The sequence below is a fragment of the Megascapheus bottae genome, chromosome 7 (genome assembly GCF_031878675.1).
Source record: "Megascapheus bottae isolate mThoBot1 chromosome 7, mThoBot2.hap1, whole genome shotgun sequence".
Classification (NCBI taxonomy): Eukaryota; Metazoa; Chordata; class Mammalia; order Rodentia; family Geomyidae; genus Megascapheus; species Megascapheus bottae.
Window position 1 is genome coordinate 71,039,942 of NC_143515.1, and position 13,571 is coordinate 71,053,512.

The window sequence follows — 13,571 nt, forward strand, 5'->3', positions numbered from 1 at the left end:
CCAATGTGTCTAACTGTATAGCATAAATACAGAATGAGCTATGGTTTACATAAATAAAAATGTACAGCTAGAGATCTCTCAGCCTCTGACAGAAACAATCCACTCTCTGGGTGCTGGTGGCTCATGCCTGTAACCCTACCTAATTAGAGGCTAAGATCTGAGAATTGCCTTTTGAAGTTCCCAGGCTCGAAAATCCATGAAGCTCTTATCTTCAGTTAACCACTAAAAAGCCTGTGCGGGAGCTATGGCTCAAGTCCTAGAGTGCTGACCTTGAGCCCAAAGTTTAGGGACAGCTCCCAGACCCTGAGTTCAAGCTTCAGAACCAACACACACACACACACACACACACACACACACACACACACACACACACACACTCACACACACAGGAGTGGTGGCTGGTAATACAAATTTTAAAGTTCTATAAGTTACTCTTTAAAAATTAAGGCACTATGAAAATTAGAAGGTGCCCAACTCAAAATATGTAACTCATGAGACATTTACAAAAATTCAAAAATCAAAGATTTTTGTCATTTTGTTCCTAAAGATGATACTTTTTCAATCTATTAAAAATGTGTTCTTTGAATGAATATTACTATTACTTTTGTTAAAAGAAAATAGAGATTTTTAAATATAAAGTAGGAATTCTATTAAAAACACTACATTTTAGCAGCATGGTAATAAGTTCAAAGTTTTCAACTTCAACTGGAGTAATACAGTCCTTTTATTGTTGCTGTTAGTAAAATTTTAGGATATAGTTCAAGATTTTAGCGAAGTATTTCCAATTAAGAAAATTATGTTTTTCCTTGACTGACATATTCTAGAGATTCACTATCATTTATTCAATATATGACCAGTATGCCATAAATGAAATAAAAAACATTTAACCACAAAAATATTAAAGACAAAAGAAAACCCTATGAAATTTCTGTTTGTATCTAGAATATAGTTTTCAGAGAGATAAGAAACCAGAGAACATAAGCAAAAAAATTGAATATATGCAAACATTATACTCAAATTCAAGTCCAGATTTGCATTCAAACAACACTGTATCGTGATCTGACTTAAATATACTTGTATTCTTGAGGACTTGATTACTATGATCAATGTAATTTATTACTCTGAACAACTTAAGGGGTAGATCTAGTTGATGTACTTGAAAGATTTCAAATTTTCCATTGCTTATTCAAACAATAGGAACAAAGTCTTTTGATAATAGGAATGGAAGGTAAATCTCCTTAGCTCAGTATTCTCCAAAAAACCTTAAGCAAACTTAAACTTTGCTCTGTCACTCTGAACAAACATCATCGAAGCTTATTTAAGTTTTTGGTCAGCAGAAAGCCCTCTTCTGTACAGTCTATTTTTATTTAGTTAGTTATTTTTATTACCTTTAAGCAGTTGTGCAAAGGTGTTTCAATTCAACATGTCAGTTTGTGAGTACAATGTGTCTTTCATGTACCTGGTATCCTAGAATTTTACTTCCTATCTCCTAGGACCAATTCAGCTATATCCAGCCCCCAAATAAAATGGAAGGGTGCAACTGAGGCCTTTGTTTACTTCCAAAATATCTGTTCTCACTGCAGTATACTGAAAAGAATGGATCATGGGACTGAACTTTCCTGAGAGACACAGGAAGCTGGCACTGGCTGTGCCGCTATGCAAAGGAAGAGCTGGAGAGTGGTGATGGCTTCCTGCCTCTGCCAGCTGCCCTAGCTTCCATGTGTGGATACTTCCTGCACTCCAGCCAGCCTCAAGGAAAATGACTTAATCCCATGTAGCTGTTGGTTTGGTCTCAGAGTTTAAGAGTCTTGAGTGCTACACAGTCAAAATAGCAAATGTGGACAAAGCTCCTAATAAGTGGATGACCAATGAATGAAGAGCTCATTGCCCTTCCCCATTCTCTACCCAAAATTGCAAGTGTACTGGGAAGAACTATAATAAAACTCCACTTAAAAAACACTGAAATATCCCCACCAAATCAAAAACTCAAGGTCCTGACAGATCTATATCCAAACCTGAAATAACTTCACTCTAAAGATCGAACCACGGCCAGGAGTTTGGCCTAGTGGTAGAGTGCTTGCCTAGCATGCACAAAGACCCGGGTTCAATTCATCAGTAACACATACATAGAAAAAAGCCAGAAGTGGTGCTGAGGCTCAGGTGGTAGAGCTCTAGCCTGGAGAAAGTCCAAGGACAGTGCTCAGGCCCTGAGTTCAAGCCCAGGACTGGTAAAAAAAAAAGATTGAACCATGAGGTATCGCAGGAAACCGCTTTTACTTATAGAATAGGGAGGCTTCTTGAGCATGAAGTAGAATTCAGAAACAATAGAGTGGAAAATAAAAACAAGGGCCAGAAGGAGTGACTCATACCTGGAATCCCGGAGGAGCAGAGATGGAGATTGAGAGATCATGGTCCTAGACCAGCTCTGGGAAGACCTCAGTGAGACCCTTTCAACCAATAAGATGGGCACAGTGGCATGTACCAGATTTTGGCCTCATGTATTAAAAAAAATGTATCTCTTATGATACATGAAATTAAAAGACTCATGTTATAAACCTCTATATAAGTAGTAGCTAGTATCTCAGGTATCAATGAGAAATGAACAGACTACCTATATTAAACATGGAACATTTGACTTGTAGGATGGGAAACTAAGTAAAAATAGGATGTTACCTCCTTCCTTATTTTTTGTTTATGTATGTCAATGCATAGCTTATTCTCCAAATTCAGAAAGGCTTTGGAGTGGAAATCAATATTTGATAATATCTTCTAAAAATTTCAAGCCAGGTGATACTGAGCTTTATTCTCATCATTAGCAAATTTGAAATAAATCACACTTGTCTTATTTTAAATGATTAGACGAGAAAGAGTATCTAACACCTAACTGATATTTAAAAGGTAGTGCCGGGCCAGGAGTTTGGCCTACTGGTAGAGTGCTCGCCTCGCATGCACAAAGACCTGGGTTAAGATGCCATAACAAAGCACCATAGGCTGGATGGCTTCAGAAAACAGAAACTAGAGGTCAGGTGACAGTGGTGCACACCTGTAATCCTAGCTACTCAGGAGGCTGAGATCTGAGGATGGTGGTTAGAAGCTATAGTTTCCGCAGCAAAGTCCTTGAGACTATCTCCAATTAAGCACAGAGTAGCACTGTGATTCAAGTGGTAGAGGGCTCACCATAAGAGCAAAAAGGAACTGAGGGATAGCATGCAAGCCCAGACATGTTGAAAAACTGGTTTCTCACAGTTCTGGAGACTTCAAATCCCAAGTCAAGGTGCCAGCAAGGCATATTTCATTCTGAGGTCTCTTGGCTTTAGATTGCTTCCTACTGTGAGCTGTGTCAGAGAAAGCAATCTCTCCCCCCCCTTTCTTTCTCCTCCCCCCATCTCTCTCTCTCTTTCTCTCTCCTCAGTCTCTGTCTCTTCTCCCTCCCTCCCACCACAACATCTAAACTCTGCTCACGTCCATTCTGGCGTGAAGCAAAACTCTTCGAAAAGGGAAGAATAAATACCTGCCCAGATCTTAGTATCTACTGAACAGATGTTAAGGAATATATTTCCGGATTTCCTATGTAATTTGGGATTTCATTTTAATTCAGATAATATATTCCATGGTTTTCTCTTTAAGCCCCTATGAAGCACAGAACAGGTTTGCTTTCCCCAGCAGAGTTAGAAAGAAACTATTTTGTCACTGATCTATTTCAGAACAAGTTCCAGAAGGGCCTATGGGGCTCACAGTCAAGTGGGATTGGACAAAAGACAGTTGTACCATGCTTAACTAAATTTTTTCTAATGCACTCTTCCCAAACTCCCCTGAAGGTAAAACACACCAGGGATCCTTTACACATCTGTCTTCATTCCGATTTGATCGCAGTCACCTCAGCAATAATGGAAATTTTCTATAAAAAGACTATTGAGAATTAATTCTTTTTAAAAATAGAATTCTTAGAATTAAAAAAGACTTCAGAGAATTTTTATTTTAAAAGTTTCCACTCAAGAGTTACTTTAATCTACAAATTCCTAAATGTTTTGTTAATCATTATCATTAACTCTCCTCAAGACTTTATCTCTCTGATCACTAATTCTCAGACACATGGAGAAACAGAAGTCACCAAGGTTACTCGCCATAAGCTGTTGACTGGCTAACAACAATTTTAATTTATTGTCTAATCCCTGTGCTCATTCATATCTATACCTTTCTGGCTCCTTTCCCAAAATCAAGCTAAGCTAAACCTCAAGGTATCTAAAATTCAGTACCTGCCCATACCTACTGCCTTGTGAGTCCTCTGACACTTGCTTCATCAGCCATTCCCCTCTTTTCTCCAAGTGACTCTTTCTCTCTAACCATCCTCACACAAGACTCATAACAAAAACATACCCTCTTGAGACTCACTCTAGAGACTGATTTATCACCTTTTAAAGAGTGTGCTTTCTTAGTATAATAATCAATCTAGTACCTATATACTTGAGGATATTTTTCAGTCCAGTTTCCCTGAATCAGAGAAGCCAGAAGTACCTAAAACCTTTAATAATTTTTTAAAGCTAAATAAATAAATAGGACTAGTGGAAAAACATTCTGCAAAGACTAGAGGCCTAGCTCAAGAGGTAGTATGCTTACTCAGCAAGTGTAAGGTCCTAGATTCAACTGCAAATACTGAAAATAGCATAAACCATTCTGCAAAATTATAGGATACAAGATCACTCAAGGTTATTCATACAAGCTACCAAACAATAACCCAAATGAAATAATAATCAAACAATAATCAAAAATGAAAATAAGAAAACAATTTAATTTGTAATAAATTAAAGTATTTAGCAATAAATTAAAGATAAAGCATAATATTTGTATATTGATATCTAAAACCATCACAGAAAGAAATTTAAAGACAACCTAAACAAATGGTTTCAGAGGCTTAAGCCACTAAGACAACTAAACTCCCAAAATTTATGCACAGAAATTGACAAGTCATCATAAAACTTATATGGAAATACAGAGGAACCAGAAAAACAAATCTTAAAAAGCTATAATGATAGAATTTTTGAAAATGCATACTTTTTCAAAACTTACTACAGTGTCACTATAATTAAGACAATATATTATCTTCACAAGTAGATATACAGATCAATGAAATAGAATTGAGAGTTCAGAACTAATGCCAAAAGTTTCAGTGGGAAAAGAATGCTGATACAACTGCATTTCCAAATGAAATTCATACTTTAAATATCAGTTTTTTCTATATATTTTTATTAAAGAATTTATTAACATTGATTTTCACATCATATTTCAAATGACATGTTTAGCAAGTATTCAAGAAGGGAAACTCTACATACAATCACTGGCACTTAGATTTTAGAACATAATTAAAATTAGGCTGAGGGTTTGTATGTCATAAATACATATTAATCTATGTATTAAAACATTGTGTCTATAGAGTCATACATTTTTATGTCTATGTAGTTGTGTTTGTATTTTCAATACCATGTCCATAGCATTGGGTATGCAAATATTGAGTCCTCGCTTGATATCAGGTTTTTTTTTTGTTGTTTTGTTTTGTTTTTGCCAGTCCTGGGCATAAGCCAGGGCCTGAGCCCTGTCCTTGGATTTTTCTCAAGGCTAGAACACTACCACTTGAGCTTCAGCACCACTTCTGGCTTTTTTCTATGTATGTGGTACCAAGGAATCGAACCTGGGACTTCGTGCGTGCTAGGCACTAGGCCAAACTCCTGGCCCCTTGATATCAGTTTTATGTGGAAAGTCTGAAAGTCATCACTCCCAAACTTTCAGTGACAAAGCAACATGGACAAACTAAAAAAATCAGTTTCTGTTCATGGACATTTCCAGTGGTTGTAAACAACCACACTAACATCTAAACAAATAGTTTATTTCAAAGAATCATTGAGATCTAAGTTACTACATTAGAAATAATTTGAACTATAAATTAACAGGAACATTTGTTTTGCCAGTCCTGGGCTTGGGCTCAGGGCCTGAGCACTGCCCTTGGGTTTTCTCAAGGCTAGAACTCTACCACTTGAACCACAGTACAACTTCTGGCTTTTCTATGTATGTGGTCCTGAGGAATCAAACCCGGATCTTTGTGCATGCTAGGCAAGCACTCTACCATTAGAACAAACTCCCGGCCCAGCAGGAACATTTTAACTATGTTGATAAACTGCGAAGGAGTGTATATATTGTATTAGGAGTGAAAAACACCTCTGAGGCCTTTGGTCATGGGTAAGGCCTGAACGTTCATGACCTTTGCCTCCAGGAATCCTGTCAATCACACTTTCATAGTGAAGAGTCAGGGGAAAAAAGCATTATGACAGTAGGCAGGAAGGAAAAGAGCACACTCGATCATATAAACAATTTCTATTTTTCAGGGTAAATTCTTAACTAGAAAAGTACATTGTCCTTCCTCCAGTACCCTCTGACCCTCCAGTCAGGACTAGGGGCATTTGGTGTTAAGAATTGTTTGTGATGAACCAACCTCAGGGAGCATAAGATTAGAGAATGTACCCCTTCAATATTTTACCACGATACCAGTAAAGACTAATATCAAGATATTTAGGAAGCAACAAGAGATCCATATCTCTCACCAACATAGATGCAAAGTCTTATTATTTACTAATATCAACAAATAAGATATAATAACGAATAAAAACTATTATAAAATATGACAAAGGTATACAGCCTAAGTCAACATTCAAATCAATATAATACACCACAACCATAACAACCATATCAACTAGCTGAAGAAGAAAAATACAATATCAATCAGTGCAAAAAACATGAAAAAATCCAACATCAATTCTTTTTTCATTGAAAAGGTAATGGGGGCTACAGTATCATAAATAAGGTAATGAGTACATTGTTCAACATTGATTCTTGATTTAAAAAATACTCCAAAATTAAGAGGTTAATTTTCTCAACTTGATAAAGAAAATGTAAAGTAAAATAAACCCTCTAGTTAGTACCATGCTGAAAGTAGATACTATGACTTGAGGAACAAAGGAAAGATATCTTTTATCACCGTTCAAATTCAGTATTATACTGAAAGGCCTAGCCAATCAATGTGATTAGATTCAAAAGGCAAATAAAAGAAACCAAAGGCCTCAATGAATACATATTTCATGTTAATGGATTACTATTCTATGTTACTAAGAAATTCCACCTTCTTAGTTTGATCAGTAGATTAAAACTCCCACTTAAAATCATAAATTAAAATGCAAAAGACCTCAATTACTAAGCACAGCAATGAAAAAGACTGAAACCAGGTTTTATTTCAACAGTACAGTAAGAAGACAATATGGTATTGAAGAAAAATAGACAGATCACTAGAAACCTGTAATAAAGCAACTAGAAATAAACCTACATAGTCAACTGATCTTAGGAAGGAAAACCCGTAAGACTTATCTCCAATTAACCTGCAAAATAAGCAGAAATGGAGCTGTGGCTCAAATGGTCAAGCACTAGCCTAAAATAAAAAAGCCCTAACTTCAAGCCCTAGGAACAGCACCAAAGGAAAATAAATTAATACAGAAAGGATTGTTAACTGCAACAAGTAAACGCAGACAACCGAACGTCTGTGTAAAAATTAAAACTGGACAGAAATCTTTGATTGCTTAAAATAACTAGCTCAGAATGACTCACATGCCTAAATATAAAATACAAAGCTATAAAATTTCTAGAAGAAAACAAATGATAACTTGTGCTCTGTTGAGATTTAGTTTTCTTCTTTGAGAAAAGCTATATATGCAAAGTACATAAAAAGTCTTAACATTGAACAGCAAGAAAATAATCCAATTTTTAAAAATGAACAAATATCTGAACAGACACCATCACAAAGTAGATATATATAACAAGTGAACTTATCATATTAAAGATGTTTAAAATCACACATAATTGAGAAATTGCAAATTTTAAAACTGTAAAGTAGCATTAATCAGAATGTCCAAAAACACTGCAGTCTCAGCTACAAAAGTAGGAGCATCACAGTCTGAGGTCACTTTTAGGGGGAGAAATAAAAAACAATTCCAGGCCCAGTGTGAAAAATAACTAAACCAAAAAAGAGGCTGGAGAGGGGGCTCAAGAGTTCAATGACTGCTTACTCAGTGTCAGACCTGCATTCAAACTCTACTACCACCAAAGAAATAGGAAAATCACTAGTAACACAAATTACTTCCAAGGATGTGAAGAAATTCTCAATTGATACCAGTGGAAAGATCAGATGATACAGCCACTTCAGAAAACTTACAAAGCCAGCAATTGTGCTCCCAGATAGTTAATCAATTGTTTTGAAAATTTACGTCTGCACAAAAGCTTACATATAAATATTTAGAGCAGGTATATTTATAACTGCCAGTAATGAAAAGCAACTAAGATTTCTGGCAATCAATGAATATATAAATATACTATGATAAATCTACACAATGGAATATGAGTTATCAGCCACCAAAATGGAGAGATGAATCTTAAATGCATATTATTATGCAGGAAGCTGATCTGAAAATGTGCCATGCATGTGGAATTACATCATTTTAATTTCACAACATTTTGGAGAAGATACAACTACGGAGACAGTTAAAAGATCAGTAATTACCAGGAGTTTGAAGCAGAAGATTTTGCAAAAATGAGATAAGTACATTGAAAGAACACTGTATGACACCAACACTAACTACGTAGAATACCATGTGTTTGTCCAAGGCTCTTGAATTTAACAGTACAAAGCAAGCCTTTATGCCTGCAAGTATCTAAAACTCAGTCCGGAGGTAAGGGAAACCCTAAGATAGAATGGAAACAAATCAATATAATTATTAAAATATACAAAGGGAGTTGGGTGGGAATGGTGCCAATCTAAGTAACTATGGAAATTAGCACCATCGATAAAAACAAAAAGATAAAGAAACTATACACAAATCCAGTCTTCGGACTGATAAAGTTTTCCCAGTAGGGGTACATGGTAATGGTTCTGATATTGCGGTCTACCGCAAATGAACAATAAGTAAATGGAGGGAAGACAGAGGAGTACCTAACATAGATGCAAACATCGCATACAAAAATATTTGTAGATGTATGCATATCCCTCAGTGTATATATGTGCACATGTTTCCAAAAATGGACTAAAAGTCATGATATATAAGCAACAATGAGAACGTCTTGTACTCAGATATTGGCTTAATATCTTCCTTAATAACAGGAGCTCAGGGTTCCTGGGAGAAATGACTGAATGGCTGATGCTATAACTGAGGCAACACACACACACACACACACACACACACACACACACACACACTGAAGTTTGTCAAAGACACGCTACAAATGCTTGAAAATGATTTCCCAGTGGCCTCTAAGGATCACATTAAGCAACAAAAGTGGTAGTAGATTATAATTTTTATATCCATTCATTCATACTGATATGAATTCAGCAACTGATTGAATGAGTAAGCATATTAATACAGGAAAAGAGACATGTCTCCCACGTCAGAATCTCCAAATCCATTTACATACGCCCTATCCTCCGAGAGGTACAGCCTGTTCCTATCCTCAAGCATGGAAGTCATGCAGAGACTCCCCTCTAAAACTCACCACATGGAAACAAGATGACTGTGGCAGGGGAGGGAAAGGGGGACAAAAATATGAGAAGATGTATAAATGTCAAGAAGTAATGTACTCATTACCTGACAAATGTAACTCTAACCCCTCTATACATTACCCTGAAAATAAAATACAATAAAAAAATAAAAATAAAATAAAAATCACCACATGGAAAGGTAGAGAAATTAAGAATAACTTTACAATGGAGAAACTCAATAAACATTATCACGGCCAGGTAGTTAATATTAATGTCAACAAGAAAAAGTCAGATGGACAGTATGTACTTTTGATAAAATTCCATGAAAAAGCTCACTTCCCAACAGTGGTCTCTCTGTAAAAAATGTAACAACTCCAGTCTAAATATGAGGAACATATTGGTTAAATCCCAATGGAAAAACATGTTACAGTTAAATTTACAATATACCTAACCATGGTTCTTCAAAACTGTCAAGAAAAATCTGAGACTTGTTACAGCCAGGGCACATTCAGAACGCAGGAGTGTGTGATAGCTATGATTCTAAAAGAGAATGGTAAAAAACATTTTAGAAAATTAACTCATATTTGTCGTAAGTCTGCCTCTGATGGCTCATGTACATAACCCTGGCTACTCAAGATATTAAGACTTGGTGATCAAGATTTAGAACCAGCACAGGCAGTAAACTCCTGGAGATTCTTATCTCCAATTAACCACACACACACACACACACACACACACACACACTCGCACACATGCTAATCAGGGACCATCATATATGTACTAAAACTATAAAGCTCTTCGAGTAAATCTTCATGACATTGTTTTTAAAAAAATAAAATGAAAATCAGACCCAGTGGCTCATGCCTATAATCCTAGCTACTCAGGAGGCTGAGATCTGAGGATCTCAGCTCAAAGCCAACCTAGGCACTAAAGAACTCAAGACTCTTATCTTCAGTTAACCACTAGAAAGCAGGAAGCGGTATTGTGGCTCAAGGGGTAGGGCAGAAGCCTTGAACTGAAGAGCTCAGGGACAGCACCCAGGTCCAGAGTTCAAGTCCCACAACTGACAAAAATAAACAAATAAAATAAAATAATGAGAAAAGAAAATCTATACATTTCATAGCAATTAAAAATAGTTGTGCTTCAAAGAATACCATCCTGAAAGCAAAATCAAAGAATGGAAAATATTTTCTAGTTACTTGTAAAGCATTTACATTGACATTGTTTAGGTTTTATTAATTATTATTATTATTATTATTAGCTGATCCTGGGGCTTGAACTCAAAGCCTGGGTGCTCTCCCTGAGCCTCTTTGTTCTCAAAGTTAGTGCTCTACCATTTGGGCCACAGCACCACATCCAGCTTTTGCTGAGTAGTTTTATTGGAGACTTTCCTACCCAGGTTTGCTTCAAACCGTGAACCTCAGATCTCAGCCCCCTGAGTAGCTAGGATTACCGGCATGAGCTACTGGCACTGGGTTAACACTCGTATTAATAAAACTTACCTGTGCAAAAGGACTTCATGGTGGTGTTTACATATATTTATATATATATATATATATATATATCTTACTCATCTTTAGGCCCCCCTCTCTAGCCTTGGTAGTAGTCTTTAGTGGTTTTCATTAGAGCATCACTCCTACTATTGTTGGAGTCATTAATGAACAGGCTGTTTTACTTTTGACAAGTAAATCAGTGGCAAATAAGTGAGTGAATGAATAAATAGATGAGCCATCTTGACATTTTTTTTGTGTCACATGGTGGTCCTTGGAAGGGCCCCTGTTGTCTGGTTATTACTCTAATAGCATTTTCTTGCTCTTGTACTTAGATCTTTAGAGAAGGCATGCAGGACAGTGAGAGTGAAATCTACAACTAGACAGCCTTGCAGCTGGAAGCGTTCAGTTCTCTATGTCTCAACTGCATATCTGTCAATAATAAAAGTTATTTTCAGTTCTAAGAATTCCTGAAACCATAGATACTGGTTCCCATGAAGAAATAAACTACAAAAAATTCTGAATTTAGCAAATAAATATCTTTTTTTAACATCCTAATAATTGTTAGTCTGCAACATCTATGTATGCATATATATATATATGTATGATTACATACACACACATACACCATTTCAAGGGAATCTCTTTTTTTATTGTAATTAGTAAAAGGGTTACATGATATTTGCCAGATAGAAGGTGCATTAATTCACATACATTGATACCCTTTCACATGTCTTGGTACCCATTTCCCTCCCCCCCCCACACCCCCACCCGTCTTGGTTTTCCCCCCTTCAAGGGAATCTCTTGTGTTAGCTATTTATTTATTTCTATAAGACCATTTTGTCTTCTCCTGGGAAGCTCCAAAAGATCATATAACTTACATACCTAAAGCCAGCTCAGATTCAGGCAGCCAGCTCAGATTCAAGCAGCCAGACTCCCGCTTCTCCAGGGCATATGGGTAGCACCAGGTTTCTCTTCTGCCCCCAGAAGCACTGGCTATCATTCCATTGCCATGTACTTCACTGAAAAATTAAATGGTTGTTCTAACCAGAAGTGGTCATTCAGAAAGCTGTTAGAAGAGAACACAGTACCCCAGGAGAACAAAGAGATATTTGCTGATGACTTCATTTGGGGCAAGGACTTTAGTTTTATTTGATATTACAGAAACTGGATTGAGAAAACAAAGCCAGAGGGACTTCTGACCTGAGTTTTTGGAAAGAATGAAGTTATGTTCCCCAGACCTTATCAGTCATGAGATGGAAAGGTGACCACTGAAATTGCAACATCACCTGTTTTCCTCCTACCCAGGGGATTTCAGTTTGACTCAGTGATCGGAAAGGCTTCTATGATCTTTCAATTCTTCACAAATCTGGGTTTAAGAAGCCATCTACTGCTTATCCTCATTGCTGACTTCAGTTCAAGAAGTACTACTACAAGAAGTTTACTGATAGGCCTTTGAAACCGGTCAGAAAGAACAGGCAAACAAGGGAATTTCCAACATATGAAACATGTAGTCCTTGAGTTCAACAAGATATTCAGAGTAATAGGTAAGATCAAGATTATTCTAGAGCTAACAAAGCAGTAACCATTATGATCAACCCTCAGAGTTGCTGGCTTTCTTCCTGATAGTCCAGTCAAATGTTCACCCCCATTCTTTTTTCTCTCCTTACATTCATTCACTTTTCTACTCCAGCTCTTCTCCTTGCCTGTTCTTTCTTGCCCCAGGAGACTATGTTTTTTTAAATCTTTTTCTCCCTCTTCATCTTCTAGAAAAGCAGCCTCACAAAAACGCATGTAAAAATTATGAACACCCATATATGAATAGCATATAGTCACACTTTGATTTTTATCCACATTTTCATTCACTGGTCATATGATCAATCACTTAATGCCTTTTCTGTTGCTGAGCCTTAGCTATTCATACCCTATCAATGACATAATACTTTAAGACAGAAGGAATTTTTGTGTTTGCTGGAAAGGCTCAAGATAACTGAAAATATAATATGTACTTGATAGCCAGGCATTGGTGGCTTATCCCTGTAATCCTAGCTACTCAGGAAGCCAAGATCTAAGAACTGAGGTTCAGAGCCAGCCCAGGCACTGAAGTCCATGAGACTCATCTCCAATTAACCACCAGAAAACCCAAGTGGCGCTGTGGCACTAGCCTTGAGCTGAAGAGATCAGGGACAGTGCCCAGGCCCAGAATTCAAGCCCCACAGAAACCAAAAAAATAACAAAAGAATACGTGTTTGATTTACATTTAGAATCTTGGAGGAACTAAGTCTATAAATTACATCCTTAGGAAAATCGGTTGTTAGGGAAAAATAGCCAAAACAAAAACCTTCGTGTTCGATGTTTATATTGGCTTTTCTGAAACTCTTGTCTTTGCTCTCTGGGAAAAGCTCAATCACAAGTAGGAATCAAATCATGCCCAGTTCTTAGCACCCCCAATATGTTCACTAAAGAATTCATTATAGGCTCGAGGGATATTTCCAGTGACATCCACCAATGGC

General features: G+C 36.8%; 1 protein-coding gene across 2 annotated transcripts in view; it reads right to left on the reverse strand.

Annotated features, from left to right (window-relative positions):
* The window catches only part of Tdrd15 (tudor domain containing 15), a 60,322-nt gene extending 48,187 nt beyond the window's left edge, over window positions 1–12,135 (reverse strand). For both annotated transcript variants that reach the window (XR_016536291.1, XR_016536290.1), the window contains exon 1: window positions 11,944–12,135. The gene's annotated coding sequence lies outside the window, so the exon portion shown is untranslated. The remainder of the gene's footprint in view (window positions 1–11,943) is intronic.
* Window positions 12,136–13,571: the final 1,436 nt, after the last annotated feature.